Genomic DNA, 26550 nt, shown 5'->3' with positions numbered 1-26550 from the left:
TGGACACCGCTGATCACGTGGTAAAAGGCCGCTGTGATTGGCCTTTTACCACATCACGTGATCAGCTGTGTCCGTAGGACACAGCGATCATGGAGATCGCCGGGTGCGCGCCCCCTGGGGCGCGCAGGAGAGCGCGTTCTGGGAGGACGTCATATGACGTCCACCCAGAACTGGCCGGCCGCGGTGAAGCCGTCATTCGGCTATGCGCGGTCGGCAAGAGGTTAAGGAAAAAATACTTAACAAGATTTGCCTGGACTTTGGTTCAGGAAAGGTCCAATTCACTTCAGTTTAAGTCCGATTCTAACAGAGTTGCTGGTCCGCAGAATGATCCTCAACATTTGTGCAGTTTGGATGGAAAATTGAGAGTGTTCAGCTGCCAACTAGAACAGTTTATGGTGGCCCTCATCTAATCATGAGAGAGGGGTGGGTGGTAAGGGTCCTGAAGTGTTTATAAGAGTTCAGTAGACACTACTTCAAAGTCACTCTTCTAATTTACAAAAATATTTGCAGATTGTTTTGCAGTCCATCAGCCAGCATATTATTGCACAAAACGAAATTATTATTTTATAGAAATCAGACACAATATTTATTTTATATATTTCTTCTTCAGAAGGGGTAATGTGCCTCATCAGCTTCCGGTAATACAGGGGTGATGGTATCTACCTAAACATTAGTTTCATATACATTCAGGTAGATGCTTGTTGACTATAATTTTATCATGACATATGACTAGCTTTTGATAGCTGAGGTGTATGAAAAGGACAGCCTCTGGTCAAGTAGAGCCCAACACCACTGTGCATTGTCCTAAATGGCTTTATAGTGGACAGTTGCGACCTGGATTAAGACCTGTTAAACTCTGCTAGGTGCTTTGTGGCCTAGAAATTTTACAGTATGACTTATTAAAGTCTTAGGAGATGTGCAATAGCTATTTAGCCAGTAAGAGATTTTGCAGATTATCATGGGTTAATGTCTGACGCTCCTGTTCTAGTTGAAGCTGTGTTGATGCAATTTATTATACTTTACTCTTTTCTGAAGCTACATAGTTGGTAAGGTTGAAGAAAGACACCAGTCCATCCAGTTCATCCTGTGTAGGTGTTTATGTCTGTATCACTTTGCATATCCCTGTACATTGTGTTTCCTAAGATGTTCCTCTAGGAGTTTTTTTTAAATGAGTGACATTTACAGCTGAAACTACCAATTGTGGAAGGGAGTTACCACTCTAACAGTAAAGAACCCTTTACACAGTGTAAAGTTAAACCACTTCTCGTTCAACTTTATTGAGTGGTCCTGTTTCTTATTGAGTAACCTGAGACTGAATAGTTTCCTCCCTATGCCGGAATCACCATTAAGATAATTCTATATCGCTATCAAATCGCCTCTTCAACATCTCTTCTCCAGGGAGAATAACTTTGATGTTTATTTATTTCAGGTACTTATATAGCGCCGTCAATTTATTTAGTGCTTTACAGATATATATTGTACATTCACATCAGTCCCTAACCCTCAAGGAGCGTACAATCTAAGTTCCCTAACTCACATTCATACATACACATACTAGGGTCAATTTAGACAGAATCCAATTAACCTACCAGCATGTCTTTGGAGTGTGGGAGGAAACTGAAGTACCTATAGGAAACCCATGCAGGCACAGGGAGAACATACAAACTGCAGGCAGGTGGTGCTGTGGTTGGCATTAAAACCAATGACCCTAGTACTGCCAGGCAGAAGTGCTAACCATTTAACTGCTGAGCTGCCCGCTAGCCACTGCCTCCTCATAACAAATCCTTCAGCCTTCTTATTAGTTTTGTTGCCTGTGACAAACCATATTGCCCTTCTCTGGACTCCATTTCCAGCACATCCCTCCTGAGGACTGGTGACCATAAACTAACTTATTATTTTAGGAAAAAAATTAAAGTTACACTTTGCTTGGTACAAATCCCCATTTTCATTTTGTGGTTCATTGGACCCCATTATTGTTACAGGAGTAATCTCTCCTACATTGGGGCTCAATAACGCAGGGCACGTCAATGCACAATAAAACAAAGTGATGCATGTATTACCACAGTGCAATACAGTGTTAATGGGCCCAATATGTGTTTATTTTTATTATTTGTATTGACTTTAGATCATTATTCCTTGAAAATAAAAAGGCAATAAAAACCTGAACACATATAGCTAGTGTCCAGCGTTGGGATTACCTCTTTCAGTTTACTTAGAATCTAATCCTGTCAATATGACATACAGCTTTACCAAAGCCAGGGTTTTGGCATACTCTCACTTGCTCATATTAATTAGCTTAGTCATTTGCTATAATTAAATGACAACATAAGTATGAATGCTCCTCAGTTCAGTTCTCATTTTGAAACTTGCATACATGATTTAACAGGCACCATATTTGGATGCAAAGTGTGTGATCTGAAAATCTGCGACTAAAGATGATGCTTTGACATTTTCTATGCAAGTCTAGGTGCTGTAGAATTATTGTTATAAAACATTCTGGCAACAATGAATTCTCAAGCTTAGATTAATCAAAATCATGAATTAATTAATTTGCAGACAGAAATATCTTTTCACAAAGTAAAACTTTCTTGAAGGTAAAATGATGTAATTAAAATGAGTGAGTTAAAATCAGACACCAATAGGGTAATATGTGAGCTTGAAGATGAAGCCAGGTTTAACTTTTACACTAAGGACCCATTCACACTTGTGAGGTTTGGCAACACACACTAAAACCTGCGCATTAATGTAATTTCCATAACACATGGATGGACTGGTGTCTTTATTCAACCTGACTAACAATGTAAGTATGTAATGCAAGGTATGCACACGCACCTATGTGCTCTATGTTCATTTCATTGTGGTGCCATCCATTGTGAATGACACCCCCAGGGGCAGACTGACCATTCGAGCACTCGGGCACTGCCTAAGGGCCTGGGGTCAGTACAGGGCCCCATGGAATGCTTTCTTGGGTGTGCTTTGAGTGTGGGCAAGGACACAGGGGCCCCATGATCCCCTATTGCCCGGGGGCCCCATGAGTTGTCAGTCCACCCCTGGACATCCCACTGCTTTGACGAGTCTCCCAGCAATGTCAAATAATGTTTCATGTCACAAACACCTCCAGGAATATTAAAAGAGAAGGGTGGTCAAAGCTTTTTTTTTTTTGGCCATACTTCTCTTGTGGGTCACAGGAGTGCACTTACTTTGGCACTTCCGTGACCCAGTTTCAGCCAACATTAGGCTAAAGCCTGCTGTTGGCTGATATTACAGAGCAGGTCCAGGCTCTGGAAGGGTCCCAACAATAATGTCAGGGATCCACCCAGATGCCCGACTGGCAGATAGCTCAGCCTCTCAATATGCACCTGAGAGCCTGAGCCAGCCAATCCTGCCCCCTCCCCAGCACAGAACTCCAGAGAGCACTGGAGGGGCAGAGCAGAGCGCGGCAGCTGACAGTCACCATTCTCTGCTCAGAAAGGACCAAGAACTGAATGGTCAACAGTCATGTGATCAGTCATTTCTCAGGCTTAGAGCCGCTGGGGACAGTTGCAGCACCAGGCTGAGGAAGGTGAGTATGTATGTTTATTTTTTTCTAACCCATACTTCTCCTTTAACCCTGTTGCATGCTTTCTTTAGCAAAATAACATATAGTACTTTACCCTCCATTATACCTCCCAACTTTTTGGACTTAAGAATGAGGGACACATTAAGAAGACAGCCACCTGCAGTGTGTGCATAGCGAGCTGTGGCAAAAGTGGGTTTGGTTAAATTATTCCAAATACTGGGCATGACTTAATACCTGATAATAACATATGCAGCGCTACAAAGAAGTAATCAATGAATCATTGGTCTAAAAATATATAAATAAAGACAAATAAAAATAGTGGTAGGCTAAAGTGCTTAAAGTGATTAAAAATAACGTCCTCAGATGGTGGTTCAACTGTCCCAATAATGCGGTGCAAAAGGTGGTCGACTCCGTGCTCAAAGGTGTGTAAATATTATGCACTCACCAGAAAGCATATAATGTGCGCATTTGAGTTGTCAGATCACTCCTGGTACTAAAAGGCTGAAGCAGTGCGGGTCATCTAGCAGGCTGTCACTCTGGTAGGGATGTGCCTTCCTCCAACCAGCCGGGGGACACCAGACATCCAGCAATAAAGTTAATCCTGACTCCTCAAACCAGGGCACTCATACAGGATATCCACCTTGAGAAAGGGGGGGCTCGACCAAACAGCCCACCCCAAAAAAGCACTGATAGTGTAGTATGTTCAAAAAACCTTTTATTGGAGTATAATGAAAGCAACTCACAGGGTATCCCAGAAACAAAGATGGCCGCCGGCCTCCACGAGGTGGAAGAAGGCACATCCCTACCAGAGTGACAGCCTGCTAGATGACCCGCACTGCTTCAGCCTTTTAGTACCAGGAGTGGTCTAACAACTCAAATGCGCATATTATGCGCTTTCTGGTGAGTGCATAATATTTACACACCTTTGAGCACGGAGTCGACCACCTTTTGCACCGCATTATTGGGACAGTTGAACCACCATCTGAGGACGTTATTTTTAATCACTTTAAGCACTTTAGCCTACCACTCTTTTTTATTTTTATTTGTCTTTATTTATATCTTTTTAGACCTATGATTCATTGATTACTTCTTTGTAGCGCTGCACATTTTATTATCATTTATAGTGTGAAGGTTTGGGGTTTGTACCTTTTATGCCAGCTGCTTACCATTTATCTCCAAGCGCTCGTTAATTATTTTACTGTCCTGATGACTTAATACCTGCTCCCTCACCCTTTCTACATTACAACCCTTCCCTGTACACACTGCTTCCTGTCTGTATACACTGCCCTTCCCCTTGTTCTTCCTTTGGGGGTGAGGTTTCTGGGGGAGAAGTTGCACCCCGACCCCCAGGAACAAGCCCCATACACAAAGCCTTCACCCTCCCAGTGTCCTTCTGATGTGAGGAGGTAACAACCATAGAGTGGTCCTGGACCTTTAAAGCATGCTGTGGCTAACTCCCAATAGAACAGCTAACGAGAGTCTACTAGGTTTTTGGTATGGTCTCCAAGGCTATAACAAGAATCCGCACATCCAGAAGCTGCAACATGAGCCGTAGTGGCTTTGCAGCAACTGAAGAAATGTTGGTGGGACGAAAAAAGATACTTTGATAAAAAGAGAAACAAGGGTTTGCCTTTGGTCCCTTTCACATGAACAGTCCAATTGGGTCTGCTTCTCCTGTTTAAGGCACACCTGATCAGAACCTCCATTCTCCTCTATGGAATAGCGGGTGTAAATGGACATGTGTCCATTTACACCCACTTACATCCAATCTGATCTGCCAAAAACAGATCCCCTTCCATCCAGCGGATTGGATGGCAGTTGGGTGTAAACAGACAAGAGGTCCATTTACATCTGACCGCCCATAGATGAGAGCAGGCTGCATAAGCGGAAGGGACACAGACCTCTCATCAGTGGGGAGCAGCAGACAGGTTTACTGCTAAGCCAGTGGATCGCAGGTGGAGTCCACCCCGTGTGAAAGGACCCTTACTCACAGAAGAGATAATCGCTCTTCTAGGACACAAGCAAAAAAAAAAACCAGAGGCATGAAGGCAGTGGGTTTATCCTGGGCTGTTCTTACAGTTATTATTTGCCAGTGTTCAATCTCCTGAAAGCAGCAGCATAAACCTATGTCCATAAATACTTTTATTATGTTCCTTAATGTACAATTAGGCCTCATTCACATGGGCATACAGATCTTGCTATGGGCTGTCTTCCACCACCAGGGATACACAGATGCAGACAGCTTATCGAAATCAACAATGCAGATACCTCCACAGAGGGCACATATGTGCGCGTCTGATGCATGGATCATGATGCAGACATACTGCATTTAGAGCCATGCATTGGACCCATTCAGATGTGCACCCCTGTGGAGCACATACAGTTGTGTCCAAAATTATTCAACCCCCACTGAAATTGAGTGTTTTGGCCAGTTTGACATTGCTTTTGATCATTCAGTCATCTTGCTTACATTTACATTAAAGAGGCACTTGTAGGTCAGACAAATATAACATAACAGTTATAATGAAATAACCACAAATGTCTTTTCTGTGCTCACAGCATTATCAGTTTTATTCAACCCCCAAGTGACATTCAATCTTAGTACTTAGTACAGCATCCTTTTACAGTTATAACAGCTTTTAAACGTGAAGCATAGCTTGACACAAGTGTCTTGCAGCGATCTACGGGTATCTTCGCCCATTCTTCATGGGCAAAGGCCTCCAGTTCAGTCACATTCTTAGGCTTGCGCACTGCAACTGCTTTCTTTAAGTCCCACCAGAGGTTCTCAATCGGATTTAAGTCTGGTGACTGCGATGGCCACTCCAAAATGTTCCAGCCTTTCCTCTGCAACCATGCTCTAGTGGACTTGGAGGTATGCTTGGGATCATTGTCCTGTTGAAAGGTCCAACGTCTCCCAAGCCTCAGGTGTGTGACGGACTGCATCACGTTTCCATCCAATATCTCCTGGTACTGAAGAGAATTCATGGTACCTTGCACACGCTGAAGCTTCCCTGTACCTGCAGAAGCAAAACAGCCCCAAAGCATGATTGACCCTCCACCATGCTTCACAGTAGGCAAGGTGTTCTTTTCATCATAGGCCTTGTTCTTCCTCCTCCAAACATAGCGTTGATCCATGGGCCCAAACAGTTCTAATTTTGTTTCATCAGTCCACAGAACACTATCCCACAACTTTTGTGGTTTGTCCACATGGCTTTTGGCATACTGCAGTCGACTCTTCTTATTCTTTGGAGACAGCAAGGGGGTACGCCTGGGAGTTCTGGCACGGAGGCCTTCATTACGCAGTGTGCGTCTTATTGTCTGGGCTGAAACTTCTGTACCCACATCTGACAAATCTTTTCTCAGTTCCTCAGCAGTCACACGGGGACTTCTCTCCACTCTACGCTTCAGGTAGCGCACAGCAGTCGAAGTCAGCATCTTCTTTCTGCCACGACCAGGTAGCGTTTCAACAGTGCCCTTTGCCTTGAATTTGCGAATGATGCTTCCTAAGGTGTCTCTTGGTATGTTTAACATCTTTGCAATCTTCTTATAGCCATTGCCCTTCCTGTGAAGAGAAATCACCTCTTCTCTTGTCTTCCTGGACCATTCTCTTGCCTTCACCATGTTTGTAACCACACCAGTAAATGTCTAGAAGGAGCTGAGTATCACAGTCATTTTAAAGCTGCCTAATTGGTGCTTATTATGCTTGATTGCTGCTCGGTGACATCCACAGGTGTTTTCAATACCTGATGGAAAGCACCTGTATGAACCTCTGTTCTTCAGAGTGGTAGTCTTTAAGGGGTTGAATAATTGTGGCAATGAAGAAACCACATAAGAACCATTTACTACTGTATTACATAAACAATTGATGTCATTTTAGTTGCATTTGGGTAGTTACAACGTCCTTGTAGGATTTGATTCTGAATACAATTCCAAATGTACACTATAGTCCCTAAACCCCTTTACAGCATTGGGGGTTGAATAATTTTGGACACAACTGTAGATGTCAATGCAGCCGGCAGTTTGTTACATGGAATACTTGTGCATCCCGGGCAGCTGAAGACGGCCTTTCGCATGAACATTCAGATCGGTACACCCATGTGAATGAGGGCCTTAATATAAAAGTTTTATCTATACATACACTAGTACACATTTTTTTCTGTTCCATGGGTAGAGGGGTATGCATGCAGGGATTCAACTCCAGAAAAATATATAAAAACATCTTTTAGTTCACTTTTGTATCTTTGACATCATGAAATTCAGGCTACAACTTATATAGCACACCAGGAATGGATGGATGGATCACAAAATTATATGCAGCAGGTTACAAAGCTATTGCAAGTACAGCAGTTGCTATATTTGTGCTTAAACTGTGGGTGGAACGGCTCAACTAGAGTTGACCTTTAAGGCGATGGCAATTAAGACGCTGTAATGTTTACTTTCTGATTTGCATTTTCTGTTTCTCTTACCAGAGACGGAGATGTTGCACAAGTTTTCAGACTGGATTTTCTGCAATGTAAAATGTATCATTTTTTATCAGCTTAACATTTATTTCATGATGGAAAATTGAGTCCCCATCATACAACTGTGTTTATAGAGGGAGATCATTTTTAAAGAACCTTATCTGTGCAATAAGTTTTTTTTTTTTTTTTTTACAAAAGCTTCAATAGGAGAGGGGGGTCACCATATGTCAAGTTAGTATAGAATTTATCAGCTGGATATGAGGAACTAGGCTGCAATTTTATTAGACCTGCAATATGAATGCATGATTTAACTGCCTCCGGGCTACGGGATCAGCCATTCATGAACAGGAACATTCTAGGCCCATTGTTCATGTGAATGAAAGGGAGGGTGGGGTAGGAGAGCAGGTGATCTGATGACTATACTTTAGGGGAGAACAGCAATCATTGGAGTAGGATGGAAAATGCCCAATGTTCTCCCTCCAACAGCAGTCAGCATCTAGGTCTCCACATACACAAGACATGCAATATCAAGCCAAAAAGTCTAATCAAAATACCAACTATGACAGAAAGACAGAGAACAATGTAGATATCCTGAGACACTGTATGTCCCGACCTGCCAGCTGGGTAAGTATTTTTCTTTTACAGATTGCAGCTTGTTTAATTATTTTGAGGGTCACTTTAAGATGTGCACTTTCCGGTATATTCCCCCACTGGTATCTTTCCTTTGATAGGCTATTGAAGACTTTCCTCATTTCCTGTTCTAATAGGTTCTTCTCTTTTAAGGGTAATCTTCCAGTGCAAATCTATACCCTGCTTTATTTATGTGCCTGTTCTAGTTTATATAACTCTTCAATTAGCTCAAAAAAGCAGGGCCCTTGACCCCCTCATGTTTTGTTTTGTTACTGTATTGTCTCATGTTCTGTCCCCCACTATAATGTACAGCGCTGAGCAAACCTTTTAGCGCTATATAAATACTGTATAATAATAATAATAATTACCCCCCTTTAATGGACATAACCTCTATGTTAAATTTAACCAAGGATTCGGTCTGTGCTCTATTAATACATAGTCCAATTGTGAATACGATCTGTGTGCAGAAGAGAAGGTATGATCTTTTTCTCTGGGGTGTTTTACTCTCCAAGTGTCTATTAGTTGATTTTGATGAAACCACCTTTTCAACCTTCTTAATTTTTTACCTCCCTCCCTCTGCGCACTCGAGGAGGCATCCATCCATGGGTCAAAACAACAACTGAAATCTCCTGCCACAATCAGACTACCCATCTTAAATTCCATAATTTTCCCAAGCAGATCTAGAAGGAAACCCTCTGGATTTTTATTTGGGCAATAAATATTGACCAATGTATATATTTGTGCCTGCATTTTCCCTCTTAAACCTAAGTACCGACCCTCTGGATCTACCAGTTTTTCCTCAACCTCAAAACCTATTGCGACTCATTTGGCCTTCTTTATTGGTGAGTCCGTGTAATGCCAGGTTGGATGGTACCTCAAATATAACTTAACGTTGGTATCATAAGAAAGATGTGTCTCTTGTAAAAAAAACCACATCTATAGACTATTGGTGCACTTCCCTAAGTATCTAATGTCTTTTAGTCAGAGAATTAAGACCTTTTACATTAGAAGTCATAATATTAATCAAACTCATATCTGTTAACTATTTCTCTTCAGCTCTACATTTCCACTTACAGGTAGGGAAACAAAGACTAATCAACTCATGGACAGCGACCCTACCCCAAATTCCCTCACCCACCACCCATAAAAACCCCCTGGACTATATATTGCCCTGGAATCTGACGTAGGACCCCCCCACTAGTGATTCCTACTTTGGGGTATGGCTCTGAACATGCACACCAATCCTGACCCCCTGCTCTCAGCATGGGGGCTTCCCTTTTCTTTCCTCTACTTCAAGACCTGATAGGCCTCCAGACGCCCCGCCATTACTAAAATATCTTACTCGAGCTTCTTCTAGGGAGCTGGATGGAAAGGGGAAGGTGGATGAAGGGATTAGAGAAGAGAAAAAAAAAGGTGGAGGAGAGGGAACCCTCTCACCCAGCATGGGAAACCTAAAAACAATGCTACTAATTGGCCTCCCCTCCTCGTCTCTCCTCTCCTCCTCCAGCCCCACCTCCAGCTACTTTCTTCTTTTATTGACTTGCTGCCCTTTCTCAACATCTTTTGGAAGTTTGACGTGATTCCTGGTGGGCATCTAATTCTATGCACTCTCTCAATTTTAAAAGGGTCTGTGTCTGATCTTTCTAACAGGGAGTTAAACACACTCTTTATTTTTTCCCGCAGGTCCTCTCGTATCTTCTGGTAGACCCTGGATCCTCAGATTATTTCTGCTCTCTCTGTTCTCTTGGTCCTCTAATTTATATGACAACTTCCTCAGCTCCCTTTTCATCTCCAATTTAATAATTATTATTATTACATCTAGTTTATATAGCGCCAAAGGGTTTGCTCAGCGCTGTACAATAGAGGGGTGGACAATACATGAAACATTACAGCACCTACAAACAGCACACGAGGGGTTATAGGGCCCTACTCTTTCGAGCTTACAATCTAGGAGGGAGGGGGTAGTGGTACAGGAGGAAGTGGCTGTGGGGGATGGAGTGGTAGGAGGAATGAAGGAGAGCATCAGTTAGGTGAGGGTGGAGTAGGCTTCCCTGAAGAGGTGGGTTTTCAGGGAGCGCCTGAGGGTGAGGAGGGAAGGTGACAGTCTGATGGATTGGGGTAGTGAGTTCCAGAGGATGGGGGAGGACCTGGAGAAGTCTTGCAGACGTGCGTGTGAGGAGGAGACCAGGGAGCAAGATAGAAGGAGGTCCTGTGAAGAGCGAAGGGTACGGGTAGGGTGGTACTTGGGAATCAGGTTGGTGAGGTAGTTAGGGGCAGTGTTGTGAAGGGCTTTGTAGGTCAGAGTGAGTAGTTTGAATTTGATGCGTTGGGCAATAGGGAGCCAGTGGAGGGATAGGCAGAGGGGGGTGGCAGAGGTGGAGCGGGTGGTGAGGTGGATGAGTCTGGCCGCTGAGTTCAGGATGGTCTGAAGCGGGGAGAGCCTGCACTGGGGTAGGCCGGTGAGGAGGGAGTTGCAGTAGTCAAGGCGTGAGATAATCAGGGAGTGTACGAGTAGTTTAGTGGTGTCTGGGGTAAGGAAGGTGCGTATTTTGGCGATGTTCCGGAGGTGGAGCCTGCATGTGTTTGTAAGTGATTTGACATGAGGTTGGAAGGAGAGGTTAGAGTCCAGAATGACTCTAACCTCTTTGGCTTGTGGGGCGGGATTGATGGTGGTGATGTTAGTAGTGATGGATAGGATGGGGGGGGGGGGGCGTGGGCAGGAGGGAAGATGAGAAGCTCGGTTTTGGAGAGGTTAAGCTTGAGGAAATGGAGCGACATCCAGTCAGAGATGTCGTTTAGGAGGTGAGTGATGCGGGCGGAGAATGTGGGGGTGAGGTGGGGGGTGGAGAGGTAAATTTGAGTGTCATCAGCGTAGAGGTGGTAGTTGAAGCTGTGGGAGTGTATGAGTTTGCCAAGGGAGGAGGTGTAGATGGAGAAGCGAAGAGGTCCAAGGACAGGGCCCTGGGGGACCCCAACAGAGAGGGGGAGGGAAGGGGAGGTGGCACCATTGTAGGAAACGCTGAAGGAGCGTCGGGATAGGTAAGAGGAGAACCAGGAGAGAGCGGTGTCTCTGATGCCAAGGGACAGTAGTTTATTAAGGAGGAGGGGGTGGTCAACTGTGTCGAAGGCCGCGGAGAGGTCCAGGAGGAGGAGGAGGACAGAGTAGTCGCCTTTGGCTTTGGCGGTTAGTAGGTCGTTGGTGATTTTGAGGAGGGCGGTTTCGGTGGAGTGTAGGGGACGGAAGCCGGACTGTAGTGGATCAAGGAGGTTGTTGTCAGTTAGGTGGGCGCTTAGGCGGTCGTAGACTAAGCTCTCCAGGAGTTTGGAAGTGAGTGGCAGCAGGGAGATGGGTCTGAGGTTGTTTGGGTCAGAGGGGTCCAGGGAGGGCTTTTTGAGTATGGGGGTGATGTGCGCATGCTTTAGGGGGGAGGGGAATACGCCAGTAGAGAGGGAGAGATTGAAGATGTGGGTGAGGGAGCAGATGAGGGAAGAGGGGGGTGACTGGAGGAGTCGAGAGGGGATAGGGTCCAGGGGGCAGGTAGTGAGGCGGGCTTCTGAGAAGACCCTGGTGACTTCCTCAGTGGTAGCGGGGCTGAAGGAGTGCAGAGCTGGGGGGGTTACGGTAAGCGGGGTCTTGGGTGTGGAGGGGGGCAGTGCGGTTGCAAGGTCAGAGGAGGGAAGAGATGAGGGGGAGATAGGGGGGGGGGCTAGGTGGGGAGGTAGATTGCGAGTTGACTATGTCCTGACGGATTGCATCAATCTTGTTGTGGAAATGAGTGGCAATTTCGTGGGCGGTGAGTGAGGTACTGAGTGGAGGAGGGGGGGGGGGGGGGGGAGAGTAGGGAGTTGAAGGTGGAGAAGAGTCGGCGAGGGCAGGAGGAGAGGGTGTTGATCAGGTTTACGAAGTAAGCCTGCTTGGTGGCGTGGAGGGAGGAGGTGTAAGTGAGGAAGGCAGATTTGTAGAGGATCTGCTGAACCTGGGCCTCCATTTTCCCTTCTACTTCAACTCTTGATAACATTTGGCCAAGGTCCTTATGAATCACCGCCATTTAATTTTTTACTGAACATTCCAGTTTTGCGAACATTTCCGCCATCTCGCTTTTTGTAGGAATTTGAGATACAGCTCCCTGTTGGTCCACCACTTTTTGTTCTATTACATTGTTAGTATTTATAGATTCATTCATCAAATTTCCATCCCGCATTCCAAACGACAGTCTAGATTGTTCCCCGTCATACTTTCTACTTCTTTCCTGTTGATTCTCAGGACCTCGTATCTCTTTTCTTGTATTGGCATAAATTTCTTAATTGTACTCGTGTTTGCTTTCGATTGAGGGGTTTTTACCTCTCCTCCCCTGATGGATCTACTCTTCATAGTGACTGGGCTTATCCGCAAGTAATATATTCACTGCTTGCGTATGAAAATATCGCACCTAATTAAGGCCCCCTCCTCCTAGTTTTTCACTGTCACGTATACAGTCCGGGATACATTTAAGTGGATATGTGATATCGTCACACTCCCTTGACCTCAGAGATCACCCAGCACCTTACTCTTCTGACCGCCCAGTCCCATTTCTCATGTATACGTTTAACTTTTCACAGAACCACAGCAATATTAGTAAAAGAATCTTGCCGTTGCCCACAGCAAATCACCATCACCAACCGAACCCAGTTCACTGGTTCCGTTCCTGTATGAACTCTTCTATTCCTTCAAGAGTCTCTTAGCCCTATATATAGGGTCAACATGATGGGGGTCTAAGTGGAAATACAATCTTTCCAAAGTGTCCTGTGTTTAGAGGTGTCTCAGGGTCTCATGACCCTCAGCAATGCTCAAGATCAATGATCTCTCCTGGTATCCCTCCCAGCGCAATCCTCCCTGGGGATTTCTCCCTCCTCTACGTTTCATCACCGACAGGTACTCCTGGGTCCCGGTGTCCACTGCTCCATTCTTCAGGCAGGGCTCACTGTCACTGCCGGCCACCTCTCCACCTCCGCTGGTGCCCCTATAAATCAAAAAGCAACGGAGGAAGAGGAGAAGGCAAGAATTCTTAAAGGCAGCAGATTTACCAAGAATTGTAGAAGATAAATTAGCATCCTTAGAACAAGTAATTTCCCAGGATGAAATTAGAGTAGCCCTGAAGAGTTCGGCAGGAGGAAAGAGCCCTGGCCCTGACGGTTATAGGATGGTGTATTACAAGAAATTTAAAGAATTATTGGTCCCTAAACTTTGTAGATATATGAATGTGCAGGGGGAGGGAACGAAAATGAGAGAGGAATCATTGCACGCATATATAACAATTATTCTTAAAGCGGGGATAGATAGTTTACAATGTGCTAGCTACAGGTCTATATCACTATTAAATACTGATACTAAATTGTTCGCAAAAGTACTAGCTACCAGGATGAAAGAACTGATGCCGGAGTGGATACATTTAGATCAAGTGGGATTTATCCCAGAAAGGGAAGGAAGAGATAATGGTTTAAGATCTCTGCTTTCCAAAAAGCAAAAAGAGGCAGGCAGCCAACAATTGTACTGTTGATTGATGCAGAAAAAGCCTTCGAAAGGGTAGATTGGGGATTTATGATAAAAATGTTAGAGGCAGTAGGATTAGGGGAAAAATAGTGAGGTGGATAAAAGGGCTTTATAATGGCCCGTCAGCAGCTGTGAAGGTCAATGGGTCCCTGTTGGGGACCTTTAGAATGTATAATGGAACCAGACAGGGATGTTCATTAACACCGTTATTTTTCTTATCCCTAGAACCACCATTGGCGTTGGTAAGAAAGAGCATAGATATTACAGGAATTAAGATAGAAGTAGAACATAAGGTAGCAGCATACACAGATGATATGCCGTTTTACACTGTGAGTCCTAGAACGACGTTGCCTAATTTAATGGATTTATTAAAACACTATGGAGAGTCATCTAATCTGAAAATAAACCCCACAAAATCAGAGATTTTAAATATTAACGTGTCAAAGGCAGAGGATGACCTTACAAGAAGATTTTCCATTTACATGGAGGGAAAAGGAATTAGGCTACTTGGGAATAAAGTTAACCTCCTCAATAAAGGACTTATATCAAGTTAATTATATCCCACTAATAAATTTAATTAAAGATGAGTTGAGAAGACTCTCAATGGGGTGGGTTTCATGGATTGGGCGTATAAATCTGGTTAAAATGGTAATAATCCCAAAAATCCTGGACAAGTTTCAAATGCTTCCAATATATTTACCCGAATCCTTTTTTAGGATATTACGAAAATTGATACTGAAGTTGATATGAACTAATAAGAAACCAAGAATTAAGTATCAAACTTTATGTTACAACTAAGGGAATGGAGGATTAAATCTGCCAAAAGGAGGAAGTATTACATGTCAGTGTTATCACGGGTGGTTGATTGGACACATAATTCACAAGAGAAAAGTTGGGTTAAAATGGAAGGTATATTAAGTAATACACAATTAGAGAGGACCATTTGGATCCCACAAAAGTTTCAGGTTATAGATGAAAATAGCAGCACATTGACACGGGAGGTGTTGAGAATCTGGGAAGGTTTGCACACGTCAATGGCTTAGAAGTACAAGTTTTTTTTTTTTTAGAATGTATATGTTGCGATAAATGATATATGCTTGATTTATGTATTGTAATAATATTTAATAAAAATAAAAAAAAAGATGTGCACTTTCAATTATATCAGAAGCTATGCAATAAGAGATTGAGATCATCCTTTTAATTTAGATTAATCAGTTGCTCTCCCGAGAATTTACCCCCCTTCCTGACCAGGCCATTTTTTGCGATACGGCGCTGCGTTACTTTAACTTACAATTGCGCGGTTATGCAACTCTGCACCCAAATTAAATTTCCGTCCTTTTTTTCCCTACGAATAGAGTTTTCTTTTGGTATTTGAGCGCCTGTGCTTTTTTTATTTTTTGCGCTATGAACAAAAAGACAGTTTTGAAAGAAAAAAAATATATATTTACTTTTAAACATGTCCAATAAAAAATTAAAAAAAAAAATCTAATTTTGTCATAAATTTAGGGCAAAATGTATTCTGCTACATGTCTTTGCGAAAAAAAAAATCCCAATACATGTAAATTAATTGGTTTACGTGAAAGTTATAGCATTTACAAAAATCCCCAGTGCCAGATTCCATCAGAAAACAATGCTGTTTATATTACCAAGCCCTAAGTATGGGGTCTATCAGAAAACTATTGGGGGGATGGCATGCCTTAGTCAGGGATCACATGGAGTCACTTCTTGTCATGACCACCTATCTTCTCCAGACCCACATACATGTGCATGATGGTATAGGAACTTTTTTTTTTTCCTTAAGAAGAGATTTCTTTCTGCACCACTATACCCATGACTGAATCAGCACAGAAACATCTGACTTTTCTTTCAGCAGATAGATGAAAAGCCAGGATCTCTGGAAGACTTAATTGCTGCTCGTGTCTGCACTTATGAGGATTCCTCTCTTCTGCTTGTGACCGTGTAACAGAAATCTCCCAGCGGGGACGCACACAAGCAATACAACCTGACACATTCTAACCCCCCCCTCAATAAATAAATAAATGCATTTTTATTTTAAACTTTGCAAATATATATTTTCAAATAAGAGTTACAAGCAAAAATGATTCACTTATTTCTAAAAGGTCAGTTATAGCAGAACTTGGGCTTTTCTTGGATGAAGCCCCTAAGCAGGGCTGTGGGTAAGGGGGTACCACCAGTCCTCTTGTACAGAGCCCAGGTAGCTGGGTGATCGGTGCGGTGGGGGCAATTACTAGAACCGATCCCCTGAATGGCTCTCTCTGCAGCAGCTGAAAGCTGGCTTCTTCTCTCCCTCCCGCTGCAGAGAGAGCTATAGAGGGTATCAGTTCCAGTAATTGCCCCCCACCACCCCCACAGTGCTGCTGGCTTCCCTCCACTCTTTTACCCTCTTCACGCCGGCAGAACGCAAATGTGCAGCCTCCCAGCGTCTGGGCCTGGACGCCGAGCGGCTGCACATTTGCATTCTATTTAAAAAGGACATATGTGCTGAGAGCGTGCGCCCTGTGCGCTCCAAGCACACGTCCGGTACTCACGGAAAGGTCCCGATTGAGACCTTTCCAGATCATGTGACCGCCGTGATGCATGACCCTAAAACCCGCCCAGCCTCCTGAAACTCTTAAAGAGCCGGGAGGTGCTGGCCTGAAGGGGTTAAACTGTCAGCTGCGAGCACATAATAGGACCCTTCAGCGTGGGGGAAGGGTCCAGTAAATATGGCACACTTACCAGCAGTTTCCTTTCCTGAATGAACACAAGGAGTGATCAGTAAATCATGTTTTTTTTTTGGGGGGGGGGGGGGGTCAGGTAGGCTATATGGGGCCCTGTGGTTTCTAACAGCAGCTCTACCCCTGAGGTAAACTATATACCAGCTGAAGCAATTCTGTAGTAATTTAATCCCAGTCACCTTGAGTGGCTCTCAATCCCAAACTTGTTTTGTCTTTATACAGTTAGGTAGGATAGCACTACTTTCAGGTTGTTATGGCTGCCTGGGTCCTTGTCTGAGAGCAGCCTCTTCCTTTACTTTCTCAGCAACCACCAGGGCATTACTGTAAGATAAAGTTTTGATTGTGTTATGATTGGTTTCTAAAAAACCCAAATAAAATAAAAAATACAAATGGCACCTGATTTTGATCACACGCACCTTCTGATCACACACACTCTCTCTGTCATATGTATATACCATGTCTTTGTTAGGCTCGCTTTTTAAAAAGTGCACCAATGTTGTTTGAATCTTCAACACATGTTGTGTATATATTTTAACCACTTTCTGACTGACGTTTGTAGTTAACCACTTGCTGGCCTCCCTATAGAAGTTTTACTGCATTTCTGGAAAGGGGGAGCATGCGCACGCCGTCCTACCTGCGCTGTCATTGTCTCCCGTAGGTGTCAATCACCAGGTCCCGGCCAGCGATTCATGGCCGGGACTCGGTGATTGGTGGAGCAGTTGACAGGAGAGAGATCTGTGAGTGTAAACACAGATCTCTTTCCTGTGTGCTGGTTTTTATCTCTCTACAAAACAGGGAGATAAAAGCTAGCAAGCCTCCTTGTACAACACAACACAGTACACCATTAACACTTTGATCGCCCCAGATGTTAACCCCTTCCTGCCCAGTGTCATTAGTACAGTGTCCGTGCTTTTTATTAGCACTAATCACGGTATTAATGTCACTAGTGATGTCAGTGGCAGTTAGTCAGTTCTTACCCAGTCTCAGAATACCTGTTGTACTATCAAACTTCCACTATAGGTCACTGATTGTCGCCATTACGAGCATAAAATAAATTCAAATTCCAGTATATAAACCGCCATTTGTAGACGCTATAACTTTCATGCAAACCAATTACTATACACTTACTGGTATTTTTTTTTTTTTTTTAATCAAAGACATGTAGCAGAATACATTTTGGCCTAAATTTATGAAGAAATTTTAATTGGATATGTTTTATAGCAAAAAGTAAAAAATGTTCAGTCGTTTTCATTTATAGTGCAAAAATAAACCCAGTGGAGATCAAATACCACCAAAAGAAGGCTCTTCTATATAAAATTTCATTTGTGTACAGTGTTGCATGACTGTACAATTGTCACAGTAGCTCAGTGCTATATCGCAAAAAACGGCCTGGTCATGAAGGGGGGTAAATCTTCCCGAGGATTTACTCCCACCCCCACTTCACGACCAGGCCATTTTATTGCGATACGGCGCTACGTTATTTTAACTGACTATTGCACGGTCATGCAATGCTGCACCCAAATCAAATTTACATCCTTCTTTCCCCACAAATAGAGCTTTCTTTTGGTGTTAATTTGATCACCTCTGCGGTTTTTGTTTGCACTATAAAACAAAAAAAGACTGACAATTTTGAGAAAAAACTATATTTTTGATTTTTTTGCTATTAAACATGTCCAGTAAAAAAAAAAAAAAAATAATCAAATTTCTTTATAACTTTAGGTCAAAATGTATGCTGCGACATGTCTTTGCTACAAAAAAAAAAAAAAATACCAATACTTGTAAATTAATTGGTTTACGTGAAAGTTATAGCATCCACAAATGGCGGTATAGATACTGGAATTTGTTTTTATTTTTTTACTAGTAATGGCGGTGATCAGCAACTTATAGCGGGACTGCACCAGGCATTTTGACACTGGGGAGAACTGACCTGGTGTCACTGACATCCCCAGTGACACCACTACAGTGATCAGTGCTAATAAAAAACACACACTGTATGAATGGCACTGGGCAGAAAGGGGTTAACATGTGGGGCAATCAAAGGGTTAACTGTGTGCTGTTTCACAGTATGCGGTGTGTGCTTTCCACTGTAAGTACACTGCTTTGTATGGCTCTGCTATGCAAAGCAGAGGAGGGTTAACAGTGTGCCTAACAATATTAAGTGTTTACTGTTTTTACTAAGCAATGTGTTGGTTTTTACTTCCTGCTTTTCAGGGGAAAAAAAAAACCAGCACATCGTTGCTGTCATTCGCTCAGCGGTTTTGGCCAGAAATCATTGGCTGGGACCCACTGATTGGCTTGTGCTAGAATAGCCGGATCATGTATGTGATCTGGTGCAGCTGGGCCGCTCTGCTGCAGTATATCTGCAGTAGATGGTCCCTAACTGGTTAAAATACTGAAACCTGAGTGCTATGTACCTTCCATTCATTTTTATAAAGTAGACAAGCTGAAATGAAAAAGCCACCAGAATACAGTAAAGAAAAAAAACTTTAAAAATAAAATAGGTTTTTACTGAGTTTGGGATAAAATCAACCAATACAGAGTCTGAAAAAAGTTCATGTATTCTAGTAAATACATGAAAGTTCACATTAGGATTTAGAAACAAACCAAAAAAAAAAAAAAAAAATCCCTAAAACCATTGTTAAATAAATACTAGTTGAAACTACAGTTTCCTTTGGTAGAGATTTCAGAATAAGAACATTTTGTGCAGAAAGATCCATATTGGGTAACTGATATTTTGAAACTGTTGAATTATAACTTGAAGACACTTATTGTGAGTTTTCTATGATGTCTTTAGCCGTTGATTAAATACTCCTGTTTCATTATGTTGTTTCATAGCTTTTAGTCTATTACCTGTAAACTAAGCAGCAGCAAGAATTTTTTTGTAGTTAAAAAAAAAAATTAATAAATTAAGTTTGCGTTTGTTTGCGGTTCTCATGTCCCTATTATTAAATGCAGAGCAGGTTTATTTGTGGTTCAATGTCCTTGAGAATTTTGCATATCAGCTCTGTAGCAGGCTCCTCGTTGAGGTCCAGGTGACTGCCATCCTTCACACATGACCAGATAACTCATCTCACTGTCAGAAGTGCAGCCACTGCAAGAATCTCCATTGGGAGTTTGTTAGGATGTTTATAGGCATAGTGAAACTCTAGGAGAACAGCTGTGTTCCGATCTTCTGATCTAAAGAAAAAGAAATAAATAAATAAAATGCATTTTTTGACAAAGCAAAATAAACCAATATCAGACATTTTAACACAACATAGGTCTCCTGTGCATGGGGCTCCAGAAAAGCCATGTTTTTAGGCATTGAGGATTAATCATTTTTTTTTAAAAACAGATCTGAATTCAGTCTATTGCTTACAATGAGCCCGTACACACAGATGCATAAATATCAGTAAACTTGTGCCAATTTTAGATCAGTTAACAAAATTGGCATGACTGGTCAGTATTTCACGTGTGAATAGACACGCTTAAATCCCACCTCCTCTTTGAGTAGTAGAATATATTTTAATATTTGGCATTCTGGGAGCTAGAAGAATTTTTATATGTGTATACATGTGCCACAAAAGCACATTATATTCACCATACTTGTGTTTTTTTGCGCAGGAACTTTCTGCCAGGAGGATCTGGTATACATACAGTAGTATGTGGAAAACCCCTAAAAGTTCTTTACTTTTGGGACTCATTCACGTGGACGTAAAGCAGTTCTTCAATCTTGTTAAAAATACTTGCAAATACTATAGATCCTGACTTTTAAAATAAGGACATTTACCTGTCCATGGATCCAGTGTGTATCACCTAAGCTGGCAGTTCCCCAGAGTTTGGGTCCCCGGAGCCGCCACGTCTAGTGCGAGAAGCCAGCTTAGACTCCTTGAGACTTCACATCTGGCTTCCCACTATGCATGCATGAATGGTCCATGGACCTATGTGTCCCAAGAGGTTGCAAGCAGGGAAAGGGGACACCTTCCAATAGAATCGCCTAGAGACCATTCCAGTGGAAGTGGAAGGTCTACAGCCCTATTTATTCCTATGGATGGTGCCTACTCATGGTGGCCCCCTATAGACCATTCATAAAAAAGAATGGATCCCCTATGAACTTGGTGCAGGACTGGATGTTATTTTTGCAAAGGCTGTATGGGACCAGACAGGGCCACAAAGTAAAATAAATAAAATGCCTTGATTCTACGATTCCTGATAAACAAAAAAAAAATTGAGTGCAGGCTACACTGAAGGGGTTGGAGGTATATTCAGAGGACAACTTCTGTAACAGTTTTTCTACACAGCTCATTGAGTAACTAAGTAGTAACTAAGATACAGACTTTTGTTAAAATTAAATTCTGCTTTTTTTTTCCAATGAAATCTAATCCTGTCAGCAAATTCAATTCTGCTTTTTTTCCCAATGAAATCTAATATTGTCAGCAAAATTATACAATCCGTAAATACTCATGACCTGTTTAGTTCAGGATACTCCTGCCCAGGCCTTTGTGTGAACAGTTGGGCCCAGTGGGACACTTTGTTGCCATGAAAAGTATACACTTGTCTTCAGCTGATTAAGGAATGTCCAAATAGACATAAGGCTCTGCGTTGTTTACAGTCCCCATAAGGCAACAAGAAAAACCTGTTCATTTCACACAGAGGAAGGTGCACAGTTCCATGGGCTAGATGATATTTTGTGAACTCTGTTGACCAAGAAAATATACCCAAAATGCTTCATATGGAGTCAGATGAAGAAAAAACAAAACAAAAAACCCACAACAGAGCAAAAATTATTTGCAAACCATGCTCCTTAGGACTACGGTTTTATGTGTTCTTCAATAACTTTTATAGCATTGACGTGAATTTGTCAACAATCATCAACATTTAAGACTTGAGCCCTTTACCATGGGGCAGATTTTATTACGATCAGAAGGGGATCCCCTCTCAGATCCCCTGCTGATCAGAACAGAGTGGGCGGATGTCCCAATCCGTTTCTGCAGAGCAGACACGGACAAAGCCTACTCTGCTCTATGGGCAGCCAGGAGTAAACAGACTCCACCATCCAATTACACCCGACTACCCTGACTCGAACCGTCTAAACCAAGGGTTTCCAAACTTTCTGAACAAAAAGGGACAGTTTATTGTCCTTCCAAAATTTAGGGGGGCCAGATCATGACCAGTAGGAGTAGAAAATATCCTGGTGTCAGTGGGAGTAAACAATGCCCCAATCGTTGGTGTCAGTGGGAGGAATAGTGCCGCATCGTTGATGTCAGTGTCAGGAACTATGCCCCACTGTCAGTGGGAGGAATAATGCCCCAAGGACCAGATAAAATCAAGTAAAAAGGGCTACATCCTGACACCGGGCCACAGTTTGGAGACCACTGGCCTAAACAGAAGAGGACAGATCCCTTCTGTTTTTTTATGGTGGACCTAATCAGACGCGGAGGTAGCCTCCTGCCCATATGGATACATGGTCCTTCCAATCAGGCCTGCCTTAAAAACTGACAAGTGGACCTGATCAAAATGTGAAAAGGGGCCTAAAGTTCTGCCAAGAAACAGGTAGTGCAAAGTGTCTATGATTACACTTATCGAACAGAAAACCCTGTTCTGTGCACCCCTTTGATTTATGATTATTATACAGTGTTTATATAGTGCCAAAAAGTCTGCTCAGTGCTGTACAATATAGTGGGGGACAGTACATGAGACAGTACAGTAACAAAACAATACACGAGGGGTTCGAGGGCCCTGCTCTTTCGAGCTTACAATCTAGGAGGGAGGGGATAGTGGTACAGGAGGAAGTGGCTGTGGGGGATGGAGTGGAGGAGATCGGCTGTTAGGTGAGGGTGGGGCAGGCTTCCCTGAAGAGATGGGTTTTCAGGGTGCGCGTTAAGGTGAGGAGGGTAGATGACAGTCTGATGGATTGGGGTAGTGAGTTCCAGAGGACGGGGGAAGTCCTGGAGAAGTCCTGTAGTCGGGCGTGGGAGGAGGAGACCAGGGAGCTAGAAAGTAGGTGGTCTTGCGAGGAGGAGCGAAGAGTACAGGTTGGGTGGTATTTCGGTATCAGGTCGTTGAGGTAGTTTGGGGCAGTGTTATGAATGGCTTTGTACGTCAATGTTAGTAGTTTGAATTTAATGCATTAGGCAATTGGAAGCCAGTGGAGGGTATGACAGAGGGGGGTGGCAGAAGCGGAGCGGTTGGTAAGTTGGATGAGTCTGGCCGCTGAGTTCAGGATAGACTGAAGCGGGGATAGTCTGTGATGAGGTAGACCGGTAAGGAGGGAGTTGCAGTAGTCGAGTCGTGAGATAATAAGGGAGTGAACGAGTTGTTTAGTAGTGTCTGGGGTTAGGAACGTACGTATTTTGGAGATGTTGCGGAGGTGGAGCCTGCATGAGTTTGCCAGCGATTGGACATGGGGTTGGAAGGACAGATTTGAGTCTAGAGTGACACCTAGGACTTCGGCTTGCAGGGTGGGGCTGATGGTGGCGTTGTTGGTCGTGATGGGGGGGGGGGGGGCGCAGGCTGGGGGGAAAATTAGAAGCTCGGTTTTGGAAAGGTTTACTTTGAGGAAGTGGAGTGACATCCAGTCGGATATGTCGTTCAGTAGGCAGGTGATTCGGGCGGAGACTGAAGGGGTGAGGCGAGGGGTGGGTCATCGGCGTAGAGGTGGTAGTTGAAGCCATGGGAGTGTATCAGTTGGTCAGGAGAGGAGGTGTAGATGGAGAAGAGAAGGGGCCCGAGAACAGAGGATTGGGGGACCCCAACACAGAGGGGGAGAGAGGGGGAGGTGGCATCGTTATAGGTGACGCTGAAGGAGCGTTGGGATAGATAGGAGGAGAGCCAGGAGAGAGCAGAGTCTCTGATGCCAAGGGAGTATAATTTATTGAGGAGGGGGGATTTAGTTCCCCTTTTGCACTGGGGCCATATTTTCCCTGATATCTGCCATCAACCTGTATATAGTAAAGCATGGGCCTGCTACAAGGACCTGGACGAGAAAGCCAGCCCCAACTGATGAAGATAGTATGGCCGGGTGCGTTGCAGTGGAGCAGCAGATCCCTAGAGAACATGGTTGGTAGTGCAAGTATGTTTTCTATTTATGCATAATACCCAGCTACAGAGGTGAGGGGGGGGGGGAGAGATAGGAGGGGGTTGAGTATTGAAGTCCCTCTTCAAGTGATTAATGAATGGGCCTGTACACACAACAATCTATTTTATCAAGTGAAATATTAATGTGTTGGTTATAATCAATTCATCACATAACACCTGTTTTTAGGAGAGTAATAAAGCTGTATCTGTCTCCAAGTTTTTGCAAATGTACACGGTTAAGACGCCACCACCCTATCATGACACATCACACAGACATGCAACTTTCTCACATGACAATGTTTAGCCAGGAAAAAAAAATGACTAATATGTGAAAAGCATAACAGGCATGAAGTGGTGGCAGTCATCTGCTTAGACAAAGTGAACTGTATACAAGTGAAACTGCGTTTTGTTCCTAACACACCCAAGATTTACCCAATTGTTACTACCAGGTTTATAAGAAAGGTATGTGCCAAAGTTCCTTGCCGGTTTACGTGGAAGAATAGCCTTAGTCTATTATTTAAACATCCATTAAGCAGCAGGATTTTCTGTTTAACTGTATCCAAGAATAGATATTCTGACTTATCCAGCTTGTGTTGAGGCATCAGTGTAAGGATCATTCTGGAACCCTCTGAATATTCCCTTCATTTACCAGTCCAATGCAGTGTAAAGCCAAGGGCTATGGTCTGCTCGCCACACTCACACCTTGTGGTATAGTTTTCGGGCGTTGTTGTGTGATGTCACGTGACGTTCTGTGACGGCAACGCATTTCGCTTATGTACAAGCATAGCTTCAACACACGTTGGAAAAAACTGAATAGCTTTCAGGCACCACCAACACCATGCACAACAAATAATTCACCATTACTGACCTCAGAGGCCTTCCGATCCCTCCAAATTGCACACTACATTCATAGCCTCCTCCAATATCGAATTGACCCACCCAAAAATCTGCATTTGAAAATAATTGTCATGAAGACCCACATTTAAAAGGTCTGGTCTCCAACCTTTATGGCTTCCTTGTGAAGTTCAGGTAAACCTCCTTATATGGCAAAATGGGAAGCTGACCTGGGCAAAACTTTGGACCAGGCAGCATGGAACAACATTTGGATTGCCACCTCCAAGTGTTCCTTAAATACTTTAGCCCAAGAAAAGAAGCTTAAATTGCTTTTGCGATGGTATATGACCCCCAACCACTTATCTCGGTTCATCCTCAGTGCATCTTCGATGTGTTTTAGTGGTTTTAGAGAACAAGGCACTCTACTCCACATCTGGTGGATCGGCCCTAAATTGATCTGCTTTTGGGTAAAAATGTATGCTATGATTAGGGCAGTTCTTGCCATCTCTTTGGCTTGTAACCCATAGGAGGCTTTTGTACAAAAACCTATTCTGATACTTTTGAAAGAGAGAAAACAGGTGGCGCACACACCTAGTGCGTTATCCAAGGTTTATTGTAGGAGTGAAAGAATAATAAAAACATCAACAGCAAGGCTCTTACTTTCCATTCATCATACATCAGCATCAGAGGTTGGTCATCAGCTCTGAGGAAAGGGATTCGTCCCCGAAACGCGTCAGCCATTTGACCGCACTGACAGTGAGAACACCTTGCCTGCCGTTGTGGCCATTGTCATTTTTCTATGCTTTTTAGATACATGCTTCGTTTGTATGTTTTTATTATTCTTTCACTCCTACAACAAACCTTGGATAATGCACAAGGTGTGTGCGCCACCTGTTTTCTCTCTATCCAGTGGCTGATTTCCCCGTCTGAGGAGGGCTGCACCCCTGAAGCATTTCCTTTGGTTGTCGCTGTCCTGGTACCCTTGGCTTCCATTTTGGCTGTGCATATCCTGAGGCGCTGGAGAGTACATACGATATCTGATACTTTTGAAAGTATGGGGCCTGTGGATATCTTATCATGGCCTGAACTTGGACTATGACTTGCTCTCGGTCCAAATGAGCCCTCAGGAACACACTATGCCATGCCTTGAATCCTGTGGGAATTTTTACCTCCCCCTTCCCACTCCACTGTCCCTTCCCCAACTTGCCCCTATCTGTGCCTCATCTCCTTGTCCTGGCTGCACTCCTTTCCCTTCACCCCTGTCCATTTTTCTTGTTTCTTTTGTCCCAACACCCCCCCCCCCCCGTTTTTCTTGCTTCTTCTGTCCTAACACCCCCCCCAAATCTTTATCCCCCCCCCCCCCCCCACTTCTGCTGGCAAGGAGAAAGCACAGCTGGCTAGGGCCTCTACCTTGTCCACAGATAGACAGACTTGTTGGGTTACCCTTACCTTATTGCTCTGTTATATCTTGAGTATATTGGTTCTGTTTGCCTACCCCTTGAGGTTATGTGCTGTGCTGTATATTGAAGAACATAAAACTAATAATTCAGCATTACTTATTCAATATAAAATGGGTTTTAAAAGTTTATATATGCATGTGTTTCAATTGTATTGACCAAAAAAAAAAAAAAAAAAAAAAACTTGAATAGTTGTGTTCAATCAATTATCACATTTCAGAACTCTTCAGCCGGCATAGACAGATGTCTAAGGGTGAATGGATTATGCTCACACAACAATCTAATG

At 43.4% G+C, this 26550-nt stretch overlaps 1 protein-coding gene and 1 long non-coding RNA gene across 2 annotated transcripts in view; one reads left to right on the top strand and one right to left on the bottom strand.

Annotated features, from left to right (window-relative positions):
• Nucleotides 1-8460: 8460 nt before the first annotated feature.
• On the top strand, nt 8461-16236 carry LOC149474226 (uncharacterized). Its single transcript, XR_016311651.1, has 2 exons — nt 8461-8643; nt 16050-16236. It is a non-coding gene; the product is annotated as an uncharacterized LOC149474226 (long non-coding RNA).
• Nucleotides 16237-19402: 3166 nt separating this feature from the next.
• PWWP2B (PWWP domain containing 2B) overlaps nt 19403-26550 on the bottom strand; it is a 52326-nt gene continuing 45178 nt past the window's right edge. Inside the window, exon 3 of the mRNA XM_089669181.1 lies at nt 19403-20094. The gene's annotated coding sequence lies outside the window, so the exon portion shown is untranslated. The remainder of the gene's footprint in view (nt 20095-26550) is intronic.

Source organism: Staurois parvus, unplaced genomic scaffold, assembly GCF_062004578.1.
Source record: "Staurois parvus isolate SC_StPar_1 unplaced genomic scaffold, SC_StPar_1.0 ptg000009l, whole genome shotgun sequence".
Lineage (NCBI taxonomy): Eukaryota > Metazoa > Chordata > Amphibia > Anura > Ranidae > Staurois > Staurois parvus.
Note: the sequence above shows the minus strand (reverse complement) of the source record. Positions and strands in the feature narration are given on the sequence as shown.